General features: G+C 36.9%; 1 protein-coding gene across 1 annotated transcript in view; it reads left to right on the top strand.

Annotated features, from left to right (window-relative positions):
- STPG2 (sperm tail PG-rich repeat containing 2) overlaps nt 1-14,091 on the top strand; it is a 931,943-nt gene that overhangs the window by 99,331 nt on the left and 818,521 nt on the right. The window lies entirely within an intron of this gene.

Below are 14,091 nucleotides of genomic sequence, written 5' to 3'. Positions count from 1 at the left end.
CAGGCCCAGCAGCACTAGGGGGTGGAAAGGGCCACAGCCGATACACTCCTTTTATTAGTCAGCTTCTGTTTCCTTTTACACAACAACAAAACAACTCTGTTTCCACCTAACAAAGCAAAGCTATTCTTTATACAAGTAAAAAAGGTTTGACACTTTCCTTATGAGGAGATATACATTTCCAGTACTTGCCAGCTGCATTAATTAATCCTTAAATTCACTTGAACTTCAAGTGAATACTCTTAAAGAGTAAACTAAAGTAATCCTTGATAATAAAGGAGAGCATCTTTGCTATCCTCCCCATTTTTATTCTTATACCTTTTGGAATACAGATGGGGGTCATTAAATTTGCAGTAGTCATTTTATGACCATGATATAGCAAAAAGAAAAGATGTTCAAGAGAATCCTAAAGACCTGAGTTTTGACATTGTTGAGTCTTGAATTAATATTTACATAGCCTATTTCTGGACTTCTTGCTTTATAATACACATAAAACTTTAGTTTTAAAAACAATATTGGGTTTGTTGATATTTGTGGCCAAATGCGTTTATTCCGGATATTCTTATAAAACAAACTGAAAAGCCAGTGAAAGTAATTATATTGAGAGAAAGCACAGTGAAAGTAAAATTCTGTCATGAAATGATACTATCAAATGTTATATAATATCAGTGGCATATGTTTACAGTAGCATTTACAAGTATGCCGAATATCTGTACAAAAATGTATAGGTACTTTAGTTTATTCTTGTATTAAACAACTAATTTCAGAGTATAAATTAACTCTTGCTTATGTGTGCTACATATATATGTGGAGATGACTGGCAATATTTGGTTATATTTATCATTGAAAACACAAGCAATGGGAGAAGTGGTGTTTTGTTGATTTAATATTATAGGACATATGGATTTGAAAACTTTCATTGAGATCAGCAGTGACATATTAATGTTATGGAAGGGTGTTATGTAAATAATAGGTATCCCAGCTAAGTAGCTATCCACACTCTGCTTTGTTCATGGAAAACATTTGATAATCAGCAGTGAAACTACTAGACAAGAGGAATGATGATAGCATGATGGGAGAATAGGAGTTTCCAATGCACACTCCTCTGTATTAGTCTGTTTTCACAGTGCTATAAAGATACTACATGAAACTGGGTAATTTATAAAGGAAACAGGTTTAATTGACTCACAGTTCCACATGGCTAGGGAGGCCTCAGGAAAATTACAATCGTGGCAGAAGGTGGAAGAGAAGCAAGTACTTTCTTCACAAGGTAGCAGGAGAGAGAGAGAAAGAGAGAGAGAGAGAGAGAGAATGAATGCAGGCTAAACTGCCACTTTTAAAACCATCAGATCTCATGAGAACTCCCTCACTATCATGAGAATAGCATGGGGGAAACCACCCCCATGATCCAGTCTCCTCCCACCAGGTCCTCCCTCAACATGTGAGAATTACAATTTGAGATGAGATTTGCGTGGGAACAGAGTCAAACCATATCACCTTCACAGAAACATCAGTTTAAACAACCATCTATGCATAAAAATATGTTCACAAGAGCTAAGGATTCCAGATGAGAGATTACAGTATCTAGGTGGAGCACATAAATAAGAAAAGATGCATTAAAGAGGGTGGGAAGGACAGTTTCACATTACTGGCATAACCCCTCATCCCAACCTGAGCAGGATAGTGCAGAGAAATGTGTTGAGAAAGGAGGATGAAGTAAGGACCTCACTTTGCCTCAGAATCATGTCACCAGGCCCAACCCAGTGAACCCCAGTGCCAGGATGTCCCCGACAAACCTACACTTCAAGCCTGTCTTAGCACCAGGTCACCCTGGCAGATCCAGGCTTCAGGCCAACACCAGTGGGTACAGGCTCCAGTACTGCCCTTACAGGCCAATAACTTTTGTCTGTAGCACTGTCTGTAGCAGTGATGGCTACAGACTCTAGTATGGCCACTGAAGACCCAGGCAAAAAGCCGGTACTTGCAGATCCAGGCTCCAGGCCTGCCCCAACACCAAGCCATCCTCAGTAGACTGAGGTACCAGTCTGGCCCTTGCAGATTCAGGCTCCAGGCCCACCAAAGTGCTAGGCCAGCCCCTGCAGACTCAGGCTTCAGGCCAGCATCTGTGGACACAGGCAACAGGCCCACCTGCCCACTGACTCAGGAACCAGGCCAACCTGACCAAGGATTCAGCAGTAAGCCTACCTGACCTGTGGACCTCACCAGTCGGCCTGCCAACTGAATATCTTGATGGGCTGACTAATGATGGATGTTCCCTGCTGAAGCTTGTATGTAAAGACTAGAATAAGAGCCTGTTCCTTCAAATGCACAGGCACCAATGAAAGACAGCAATTATGAAAAATCAGGAAAAAGTCATACCACTAAAAGAATAAAATAAAGCATCAGGAACTAACCCTAATGAAATGGAGATCTATGAATAGCCTGACAAAGAACCATTGTCTTAAAGAAGCTTAGTGAGCTACAAGAGAACACAAATGCGCAACTAAACGAAATCAGGAAAACAATACAAAAAGAAAAAGAGAAGTTCAACAAGAAGATAGAATGTATAAAATAAAACCAAACAGAAATTGTGGAGCTGAAGGACACAATGACTGAACTAAAAAATTCCACAGAGAACTCTAATGGCAGACTTGATCTAGCAGGAGACAAAAATCAGTGAACTCAAAGACAGGTTATTTGAAACAAACAGAAAGAGAAACAAAAAGAAAAAATGAAAAAGAGTAAAGATAGCCTGTGGGATACAATCAAACAGAACAATCTATGAATAATGAAGTTCCAGAGGAGCATAGAAAAAGAATGGGACAGAAAACTATTTAAAAACATAACTACAGAAGAATTCCTGGATTTGGAAAGGAACACAAACATCCAGATCCATGAAGCTCAAATAGCCTAAAATAGATTAAACACAAATAGATAGTCACCAAAAACATTATAATCAAATTCTTTCTTTTTTTAATTGTACTTTAAGTTCTAGGATACATGTGCAGAACGTGCAGGTTTGTTACACAGGTATACATGAGCCATGGTGGTTTGCTGCACCCATCAACCTGTCATCTACATTAGGTATTTCTCCTAATGCTATCCCTCCCATAGCCTTCCACCCCCACACAGGCCCCGGTGTGTGATGTTCCCCTCCCTGTGTCCATGTGTTCTCACTGTTCATCTCCCACTTCTGAGTGAAAACATGCAGTGTTTGGTTTTCTGTCCTTGTGTTAGTTTGCTGAGAATAATGGTTTCCAGCTTCATCCATGTCCCTGCAAAGGACATGAACTCATCCTTTTTTATGGCTGCATAGTATTCTATTGTGTATATGTGCCACATTTTCTTTATCCAATATATCATTTATGGGCATTTGGGTTGGTTCCAAGTCTTTGCTATTGTGAACAATGCTGCAATAAACATATGTGTGCATGTGTCTTTATAGTAGAATGATTTATAATCCTTTGAGTATATACCCAGTAATGGAATTGCTGGGTCATATGATATTTCTGGTTCTAGATCTTTGAGGAATTGCCACACTGTCTTCCACAATGGTTGAACTAATTTATACTCCCACCAGCATTGTAAAATGTTCCTATTTCTCCACATCCTCTCCAGCATCTGTTGTTTCCTGACTTTTTAATGATAGCCATTCTAACTGGCAATAGATGGTATCTCATTGTGGTTTTGATTTGCATTTCTGTAATGACTATTGATAATGAACTTTTTTTCCTATGTTTGTTGGCCGCATAAATGTCTTGAGAAGTGTCCGTTCATATCATTTGCCCACTTTTGGATGGGGTTGTTTGTTTTTTTCTTGTAAATTTGTTTAAGTTCTTTGTAGATTCTGGATATTATCCCTTTTTCAGATGGATATATTGCAAAAATTTTCTCCCATTCTGTAGGCTGCCTGTTCATGCTGATGATAATTTCTTTTTCTGTGCAGAAGCTCTTTAGTTTAGTTAGATCCCATTTGTCTATTTTGGATTTTGTTGCCATTACTTTTGGTGTTTTAATCATGAAGTCTTTGCCAATGCCTATGTCTTGAATGGTATTGTTTAGGTTTTCTTCTTGGGTTTTTATGCTTTTAGGTCTTACCTTTAAGTCTTGTATAATCAAATTCTTAAACGTAAACAACAAAGAATTTGAAAGTAGTAAGATAAAAACAACTGATCGCATACTAGGGAACAATCATAACATGGTCAGTGGATTTTTCATCAGAAACTTTGCAGGCCAGGAGACAGTGGGATGATATATTTTAAATGCTGAAAGAAAAAAAAATGTCAACCAAGAATATTATACCTTGCAAAGCTGTCCTTCAGAAATAAAGGAAAGGTAAGTAATTTCCCAGATGAGCAAAAATTATGGGAGTTCATCACCACTATACCTGACTTACAAGAAACACTAGAGGGAGTTCATCAAAGAGAAATGAAAGCAATAACTAAAAATATGACAACACATTAAAGTATAACATTCACTGTAAGGAATATAGTCAAAGTTAGAATACTTGAATATTGTGATAGTGCATACATCACTTGTAACTCTAATAATATAGAGGTTAAAAGACAAAAGTATTTAACAATAGCTACAACAATTTGTTAATGATACATAATATAAACAGTTATGTGCACGGGGCCAAGATGGCTGACTAGAAGCAGCAGTGGTGATGGGAGGCTCCCATCCAAAAAAACCGAAACAACAGGTCAATTTTGCACTGGCAACCAAAGTATCCAGGTTCTGCCATCTGGAATGACTAGGCAGCTGGCATGACCCATGAAGAGGAAGGAAGAGCAGTGTGTTGCAGCAGCCCACCTGAGAGCCACTGACTCAGGACTGATAATAACAGTCTCTTGGACTACAGTGTAGTCAAATTAGAACTCAGGATTAAGAAACTCACTCAGAACCACACAATTACATGGAAATTGAACAACCTGCTCCTGAATGACTCATGGGTAAATAATGAAGTTAAGGCAGAAATCAAGAAGTTCTTTGAAACTAATAAGAACAAAGAGACAATGTACTAGAATCTCTGGGACACAGCTAAAGCAGTATTAAGAGGGAAATTAATAGCACTAAATGCCCACAAGGGAAAGATAGAAAGATCTCAAATCGACACCCTCACATCACAATTAAAACAACTAGAGAAGCAAGAGCAAACAAATCCAAAAGCTAGCAGAAGACAAGAAATAACTAAGATCAGAGCAGAACTGAAAGAGATAGAGACATGAAAAACCCTTCAAAAAAAATCAATGAATCCAGGAGCTGTTTGTTTTGAAAAAATTAACAAAATAGATAGACCACTAGCTAGACTAATAAAGAAGAAAAGAGGGAAGAATGAAATAGACACAATAAAAATAATAAAGGGGATATCACCACTGACCCCACAGAAATACAAACAATCATCAGAGAATACTATAAATACCTCTGTGCAAATAAACTAGAAAATCTAGAAAAAATTGACAACTTCCTGGACACATATACCCTCCCAAGACTAAACAATGAAGAAATCATATCCCTGAATAGACCAGTAACAAGTTCTGAAATCGAGGCGGTAATTAATAGCCTACCAACCAAAAAAAAAAAACCCAGGACCAGATGGATTCACAGCCGAATTCTACCAGTGGTACAAAGAGGAGCTGGTACTGTTCCTTTTGAAACTATTCCAAACAGTTGAAAAGGAGGGACTCCTCCCTAACTTGTTTTATGAGGCCAGCATCACCCTGATACCAAAACCTGGTGGAGACACAACAAAAAAGAAAACTTCAGGCCAATATCCTTGATGAACATTCATGCGAAAACCCTCAATAATATGCTGGCAAACTGAATCCAGCAGCACATCAAAAAGCTTATCCACCACAAGTAGGTTTCATCCCTGGGATGCAAGGCTGCTCTAATGTATGCAAATGAATAAATGTAATCCATCACATGAACAGAAGCAATGACAAAAACCACCTGATTATCTCAATAGATGCAGAAAAGGCATTCAATAAAATCCAATATCCCTTCATGTTAAAAACTCTCAATAAACTAGGCATTGATGGAACATATCTCAAAATAATAAGAGCCATTTATAACAAACCAACAGCCAATATCATACTGAATGGGCAAAAGCTGGAAGCATTCCCTTTAAAAACCAGCACGAGACAAAAACGCCCTCTCACACCACTCCTATTCAGTGTAGTATTGGAAGTTCTGGCCAGGGCCATCAGGCAAGAGAAAGAAGTAAAGGGTATTCAGATAGGAAGAGAGAAAGTCAAATTGTCTCTTTGAAGACGACATGCTTGTATATTTAGAAAACCCTATCGTCTCAGCCCCCAAACTCCTTAAGCTGATAAGCAACCTCAGCAAAGTCTCAGGATACAAAATCAGTGTGCAAAAGTCACAAGCATTTCTATACACCAACAATAGATAGGCAGAGAGCCAAATCATGAATGAACTCCCTTTCACAATTGCTACAAAGATAATAAAATACCTAGGAATACAGTTAACAAGGGATGTGAGGGACCTCTTCAAGGAGAACTACAGACCATCACTCAAGGAAATAAGAGAGGACACAAACAAATGGAAAAACATCTCATCCTCATGGATAGGAAGAATCAATATCATGAAAATGGCCATACGGCCCAAAGTAATTTATAGATTCAGTGCTATCCCCATCAAGCTACCATTGACATTCTTCACAGATTTAGAAAAAACTACTTTAAATTTCATATGAAACCAAAAAAGAGCCCTCATAGACAAGACAATCCTAAGCAAAAAGAACAAAGCTGGAGGCTACTTGACTTCACACTATACTGCAAGACTACAGAAACCAAAATAGCATGGTACTGGTACCAAAACAGACATATAGACTAATGAAACAGAACAGAGACCTCAGAAATTACACCACACATCTACAACCATCTGATCTTTGACAAACCTGACAAAAACAAGCAATGGGGAAAGGATTCCCTATTTAATAAGTGGTGCTGGGAAAACTGGCTAGCCATATGCAGAAAACTGAAACTAGACCCCTTGCTTATGCATTATACAAAAATTAACTCAAGATGGATTAGACACTTACATGTAAAACTCCAAACCATAAAAGCCATAGAAGAAAACCTAGACAATACCATTCAGGACCTTGGCATGGACAAAGATTTCATGACGAAAATGCCAAAAGCAATTGAAACAAAAGCCAGACAAATGGAATCTAATTAAACAGAAGAGCTTCTGCACAGCAAAATAAGCTATCATCAGAGTGAACAGGCGACCTACAGAATGGGAGAAAAATGTTGCAATCTACCCATCTGACAAAGGTCTAATATCCAGAATCCACAAGGAACTTAAACAAATTTACAAGAAAAACAAACAATCCCATCAAAAAGTGGGCAAAGGATATGAACAGACACTTCTCAAAAGAAGACATTTATGCAGCCGACAAACATATGAAAAAAGCTCAACATCACTGATCATTAGAGAAATGCAAATCAAAACCACAATGAGATACCATCTTATGCCAGTCAGAATGGCGATTATTAAAAAGTCAAGAAACAATAGATGGTGGCGAGGCTCCGGAAAAATAGTAACGCTTTTACACTGTTGGTGGGAAAGTAAATTAGTTTAACCATTGTGGGAGACAGTGTGGCAATTCCTCAAGGATCTAGAACCAGAAATACTATTTGACCCAACAATCCCATTACTAGTTATATATCAAAAGGCATATAAATCATCCTATTATAAAGACATATGCACACATATATTTACTGCAGCAGTATTTACAATAGCAAAGACATGGAACCAATCCAAATGCCAATCAATTATAGACTGGATAAAGAAAATATGGCACATATACACCATGGAATACTATGCAGCCTTAAAAAGGAATGAGAACATGACCTTTGTTGGGACTTGGATGAAGCTGGTAGCCATCATCTTCATTAAACTAACACAGGAGCAGAAAACAAAACACCTCATGTTCTCACTCATAAACGGGAGTTGAACAATGAGAACTCATGGACATAGGGAGGGGAAAAATACACACTGGGGCCTGTCTGGGGGTGGAGTGCATGGGGAGGGAGAGAATCAGGACAAATAGCTAATGCATGTGGGGCTTTAAAACTAGGTTATGGGTTGATCAGTGCAGCAAACCACTAAGGCATATATCAAACCTGCACGTTCTGCACATGTATCCCAGAACTTAAAGTCAAATAAAAAAAATTACAAAGTTATATAACATCAATAATATAAAATGTGGGGTAGGATAACTTAAAATACTGAATTTTTATATGCAGTTGAAGTTATGTTCTTATTAGCTTAAAATAAACGGTTATAACTTAAGACATTTTATGTAAGCCTCATGATAACTACAAAGGTAAACAGATGTACACAATATAAAGCAAAAGGATTCGAAGCATAGCACTACAAAAAAATCATCAAATCTAAAAGAAAGACAGCAAGAGAGAAAGAAACAATGGATTCTACAAAACAACCAGAAAAAGATCAGCAAAATAGCAATAGTATATTCTTACCTATCAATGATTACTTTAAATGTAACAGTATTACATTCTTCAACCAAAACACATATAGTGGCTGAATGATTGAAACAAAAAACCACAAACCAAGATCCAAGTATATGCTGCCTACTAGAGGCACACTTTAGGTTTAAGGACACACATACATTGAATGGGAAGGGTTGGAAAGTATAATCCATGCAAATACTAAACAAAGTAGAGCAAGAGTGCCTCTCTTTATATCAGGCAAAACAGACATTAAGTAAAAAACTGTCACAAGAGACAAAGAAGGTCATTATATAATGATAAAAGGGCCAGGTCAATGAAGAAATTAAGAAAGCAATTAAAACGTTTCTTGAAACAAATGAAAATGGAAATACAGCATACTAAAATCTATGGGATACAATGAAAGCAGTAAGAGGGAATTTTATATCAATAAATACCTACATCAAAATAGTAGAACGAATTAAATAACTTAAAAATGAAGCTCAGGGATCTAGAAAATTAAGAAAAAAACAAAAGTTAGTAGGAAAGAAATTATGGAGATCAGAGGAGAAATAAAAGAAATCATGACTAAGAAAATGCAGAAGATCAATGAAATGAAATGAAAAGTTGGATTTTTGAAAAGATAAAATCAATACACATTTAGCCAGACTAACTAAGAAAAAATGATAGGAGACTCAAATAAATATAATCAGAAATGAAAAAGACATAACAACTGAGACCACAGAAATCCGAAGAATCATTAGAGGTTATTATGAACAACTATATGCCAACAAATTGAAAAACCTAGAAGAAATGGATAAATTCCTGCACACATACAACCCTGAGATTGAACCATGAATGATAAAGGGGCCAGCTCATCAAAAGGATGTGATAATAGTAAAATTATCTGCACTCAACATTGGAGCACATAATTTGATATTAACAGATATCAAGGGAAAAATAGGCAGCAATACAGTAATAATAAGGGACTTCAATACCACACTTTCAACAATGGATATATCATTCAGTCAGAAATTCAGTAAGGAAACATTGGATTTGAACTGTACTTTAGGCCAAATGGACCTAACAGACATATATAGAACATTCCATTCAACAGCAGCAGAGTACATATTTGTCACAAGCACACATGGATAATTTTCCAGAATTGATCATATGTTGGACTACAAAACAAGTCTTAAAAAATTAAGGAAGAATGAAACTATATTAAGTATCTTTTTGAATCATAATGGTATGAAAGTAGACATCAATGACTGGAGGAAAACTGGAAAATTCACAGATATATGAAAATTGAATGACACACTTCTGAACAACTAACAGGCCAAAGAAGAAATTAAAAGGGAAATCAAAAGATATCTTGAGATAAAAAAATGAAAAAAACCCAACATATCAAAATTTATAAGATGCAGTGAATGCAATTCTAAGAGGAAAGTTTATAGCAATAAATGCCTACATCAAAAAAGAAGGATCTGAAATAAACAAATTAAGCCCAAAGTTAACAAAGAAAGGGAAAGTAAAGATCAGGACAGAACATTGAAATAGAGACTAGAAAATTAATAGAAAGGATGAATGAAAATAAGAGTTGGGTTTTTAAAAAAAGATAAAGAAAATTGACAAACCCTGGGCTACACTGAGTAACAGAATATACTCAAATAAAATTACAAATGAAAGAGGAGACACTATAACTGATACCATAGAAATTCAAAGGATCACAAGACACTATTGTGAACAATTGTATACCAACGATTGGATAACCTAGAACAGATTGATAGCTTCCTGGAATATACAACTTACCAAGACTGAATAATGAAGAAATAGGTAATTGAACAGACCAATAATGAGTAAGCAGCACACAGGTGGTTCATGCTTTTTTAATTCACGCCACCAATTTAAGTGGAGAATTTAGTACATTTATATTCAAGGTTAAAATTGATATGTGAGGCTTTATTCCTGTCATAATGTTGTTACCTAGTTGTTTTGTGGATTCTTTTTTTTTTCTTGTTTATCTTTGTGGTTTGGAGGAGTTCTGTCATGTTATAATTTGATTTCTTTATCTTTCTCCTTTGTCTAGTTGTTTTATAAAGCCTGTGAGTTTTTAGAAAACTATTTATAAAACCTGTGAGTTTTTAGAAAACTATTTGTAAAACCTGTGAGTTTTTAGAAAACTATTTATAAAACCTGTGAGTTTTTAGAAAACTATTTATAAAACCTGTGAGTTTTTAGAAGACTGTAAAACCTGTGAGTTTTTAGAAGACTTTATAAAACCTGTGAGTTTTTAGAAAACTATTTATAAAACCTGTGAGTTTTATACTTCTGTTTGTTTTTATGATGGTAAGTATTGACTTTTTGTTTTCATGTTTAGAACTCCTTTGAGCATTTCTTGTAGGACCAATCTAGTGGGGACCAGTTCCCTCAACATTTGCTTCTCTGGGAAGGACTTTTTTTCTCCTTCATTTATGAAGGTTATTCTGATAGGCTATAAAATTTATGGTTGATAGCTTTTTTTTTTTTAAATTTCAGAATTCTGAAAATAAGTTCCCAATCTCTTCTAGCTTGTAAGGTTTCTGCTGAGAAGTCTGCTGTTAGTTTGATGTGATTTCCTTCATATGTGACTAGATGCTTTTCGCTTGCTGATTTAGGGATTTTTTTCTCCACAATGACAGCCTGATAACTGTATGGCATGATGAAGTTCATGTTGTAATTTAATTACTGATGTTCTTTAGGACTCTTCTATCTGGATGTTTACATATCTTGGAAGTCTAGGGAAGTTTCATCAATTATTTCTTTAAATAGATTTTCCAAACATTTTGCTTTATTTCTCCCTTGGGAATACCAAGGATTCTTAAGTTTAGACACTTTATTTAGTCCTATACTTCTCAAAGGCTTTGTTTATTGTTTTTATTTTTGTCTGACTGGATTAATTTAAAAGACCTGTCTTCCAGTTCTGAAATTCTCTTCTGCTTGATTTAGCCTATTATGGAAGTTTTCAACTGTATTTTATAATTTTTTAATGCATTTTTTTATTTCCAGAAGTTTTATTTTTTTTCCTTAAAGGATATCTATCTGTTTGGTAAATTTCTCATTCATATTCTGAATTGATTTTCTGATTTCTTTGTATTGATTTTAAGATTACTCTTGGATCTCATTGAGTTTCATTAACATCAATACTTTGAATTCTTTATCTTGCATTTCACAAATTTTATTTCAGTTAGGATCCATTGCTAGAGAGTTAGTGTAATACTTTGGGGTGTGTCATAACACTCTGCTTTTTCATATTCCAGTATTTTTATGCTGATTACTTCTCCTCTAAAGAAACAGTCACTTCTTATTTTTGAATTCACTTCCATTGTGACAGGACTTTGTTTCCTTTAGGGTGTGATTATAATGTATGCTGAGTAGGGGTGTTTGGCTTTGCTTCTGGGTATGTTTGGCGGTGAAGAATCTATGAATTTTTTGATTATAGGTAGACTTAGTGTGATGGCTTTCTCAAATATTGGTTGTAGTGGTGGTGTACCAGGCGGGTGAGCAGGCTCACAGCTTCCTGAGAAGCTGGAGTGGCAGAGGTCACTGAATTGTGTAGACTGACCTCCAGGACAGTAGGTCACACTTGCAGGTAAGATCTGGCTGCAGTGGTGCAATAGGTTTTATGTTTTATCCTTGTTTATCAGAAAAAGCGCTCTAGTGTCCCAGGCATAGGCTTGGCTGTGGAACACTCAGTGTTTGGGTTTTACATTCAGCCTTGGAGCAGGGGGTGAAGCTGTACAGAGCTGGACCAGGCAAATCCATACTTGAGTTCCCCAGTGGCAGCTGAGGCAGTTGGCTCTGACAGGGATCTGGGGGTCAGTTGCCAGATGCCTGGAGATAAGCCTAGGTGAGGACTGGAGAAACTGCTTCTGCACCAATTTCTTTGCACAGGAAGGGAAGGATGGCCCAAATGCATGGTCCATGTGAACAGGTGTGGGACCCACCTTTTTCTCACACTTCGGAACTGGCTGGGCTGAGTTCCCAGTCCTGACCAAGGGAGTGAGTTGGGAAGCTCAGTAGAGTCATATACAGTCTGGTCTGGCTTTAGATCACAAAGCTATCCTTGGCCTCAAATCTTGCTACCTAGGTAAAATCAGAGCTTGTCAGCAAATCTCTTCCTGTTCTTGTCCCGTGAAGTGGTAGAGTCCAATTATAGTGTCACAGCTGGAATCCATACTCATCTCTCAGTTCTGAGTGTGGAGTCCTCTACCCTGTTCCAGACCCAGCACTCGAATCTCCAGCCTGAGACTCTAATGCCAGTGGCAGTTGCTGCTGCTAGGTTGCTAAATTCTGCCCAGCTTGATATGAGGCTGGATTGAGAATGATTTCCTCCTATCATTTTCCAGATCTGGGAACATGCATAGGGAACTTCCTAGTGCCTTCACTTCTCACAGTCTCTCACAGCCTTTACTTCTCACAGCCTCTCCTCATGTTAGCTTTAGGGATTGGGAGAGATAATGTGCTTTCCCGTGGCCTGGGTCACACTGTTCCCCAGTGGAAGGGTGAATCACAGAGGGACACTCTTTTCCTCTTTGGAACTTAATTCACAGTTCTCAGCCATATCCTGTCGTGCAGGCTGTCTGACCAACTTCTCTTTCCCGGGAAGTGAAGTGTCCTTTACTTTTTGGTTGAATTCCCATGATCCTTCATGAATAAATTTTCACAGTGTGAATCACTACACTACCAGGTGGGTGAAGCATGCTGGAGAACCTTCTAATCTGCCATCTTGGAAGAAAAACAATATTGAGTAAGGAAATTGAATAATTGATTAAAAACCTCTCAACAAAGAAAAGTGCAGGACCTGATGGTTTAATTGGTGAATGCTAGTAAACATTTAAAGAGTTAACACCAATCCTTCTTAAACTCTTTCAAAAAATGGAAAAGGAGGGAACCATTTTCAACTCATTTTGTTAGCCCAGAATTATCCTGATAGCAAAGCCAGACAAGTATACTATAAAAAAGAATATTACAGGCTAATGTTTCTGATGAACAGAGATATAAAACTTCTCAACAATATACTATCAAGTCAAATTAAATAACACACCAAATGAATTATTCACAATGAACAAGTGGGATTTATTTTGGATGCAAGGATGGTTCAACATATTCAAATTAATAAATGGGATATATCACATTACAAGAATAAAAGAAAAAGCCACAGTATCTCAATAGATGCATAAAAAGCATTTGACAAAATTCAGCATTCTTTTATGATGAAATAGTCTCAGCAAATTAAGTGTAGAAGGAATTTACTTCAACATAAGAAAGGCTATATATGACAAACTCACAGCTAACATTATAGTCAATAGTGAAAACTGAAAACGTTTTTTCAAGATCCAGAACTAGACAAGGATATTCATTATCATGACTTCTATTTAATGTAGTATTGGAAGTCCTATTCAGAGCTGTTTGTTCTTTAGAGCATGTGATGATTAATACTAAGTGTCAACTTGATTGGATTGAAGGATGCAAAGTATTGTTTCTGGGTGTGTCTGTGAGGGTGTTGCCAAAGGAGATTAACATTTGAGTCACTGGACTGGGAGAGGCAGGCCCACCCCCAATCTGGGTGGGCATC

The sequence above is a fragment of the Nomascus leucogenys genome, chromosome 9 (genome assembly GCF_006542625.1).
Source record: "Nomascus leucogenys isolate Asia chromosome 9, Asia_NLE_v1, whole genome shotgun sequence".
NCBI lineage: Eukaryota > Metazoa > Chordata > Mammalia > Primates > Hylobatidae > Nomascus > Nomascus leucogenys.
The sequence above is the reverse complement of the archived record's forward strand: the minus strand, read 5'-3'. Positions and strand labels throughout refer to the sequence as shown.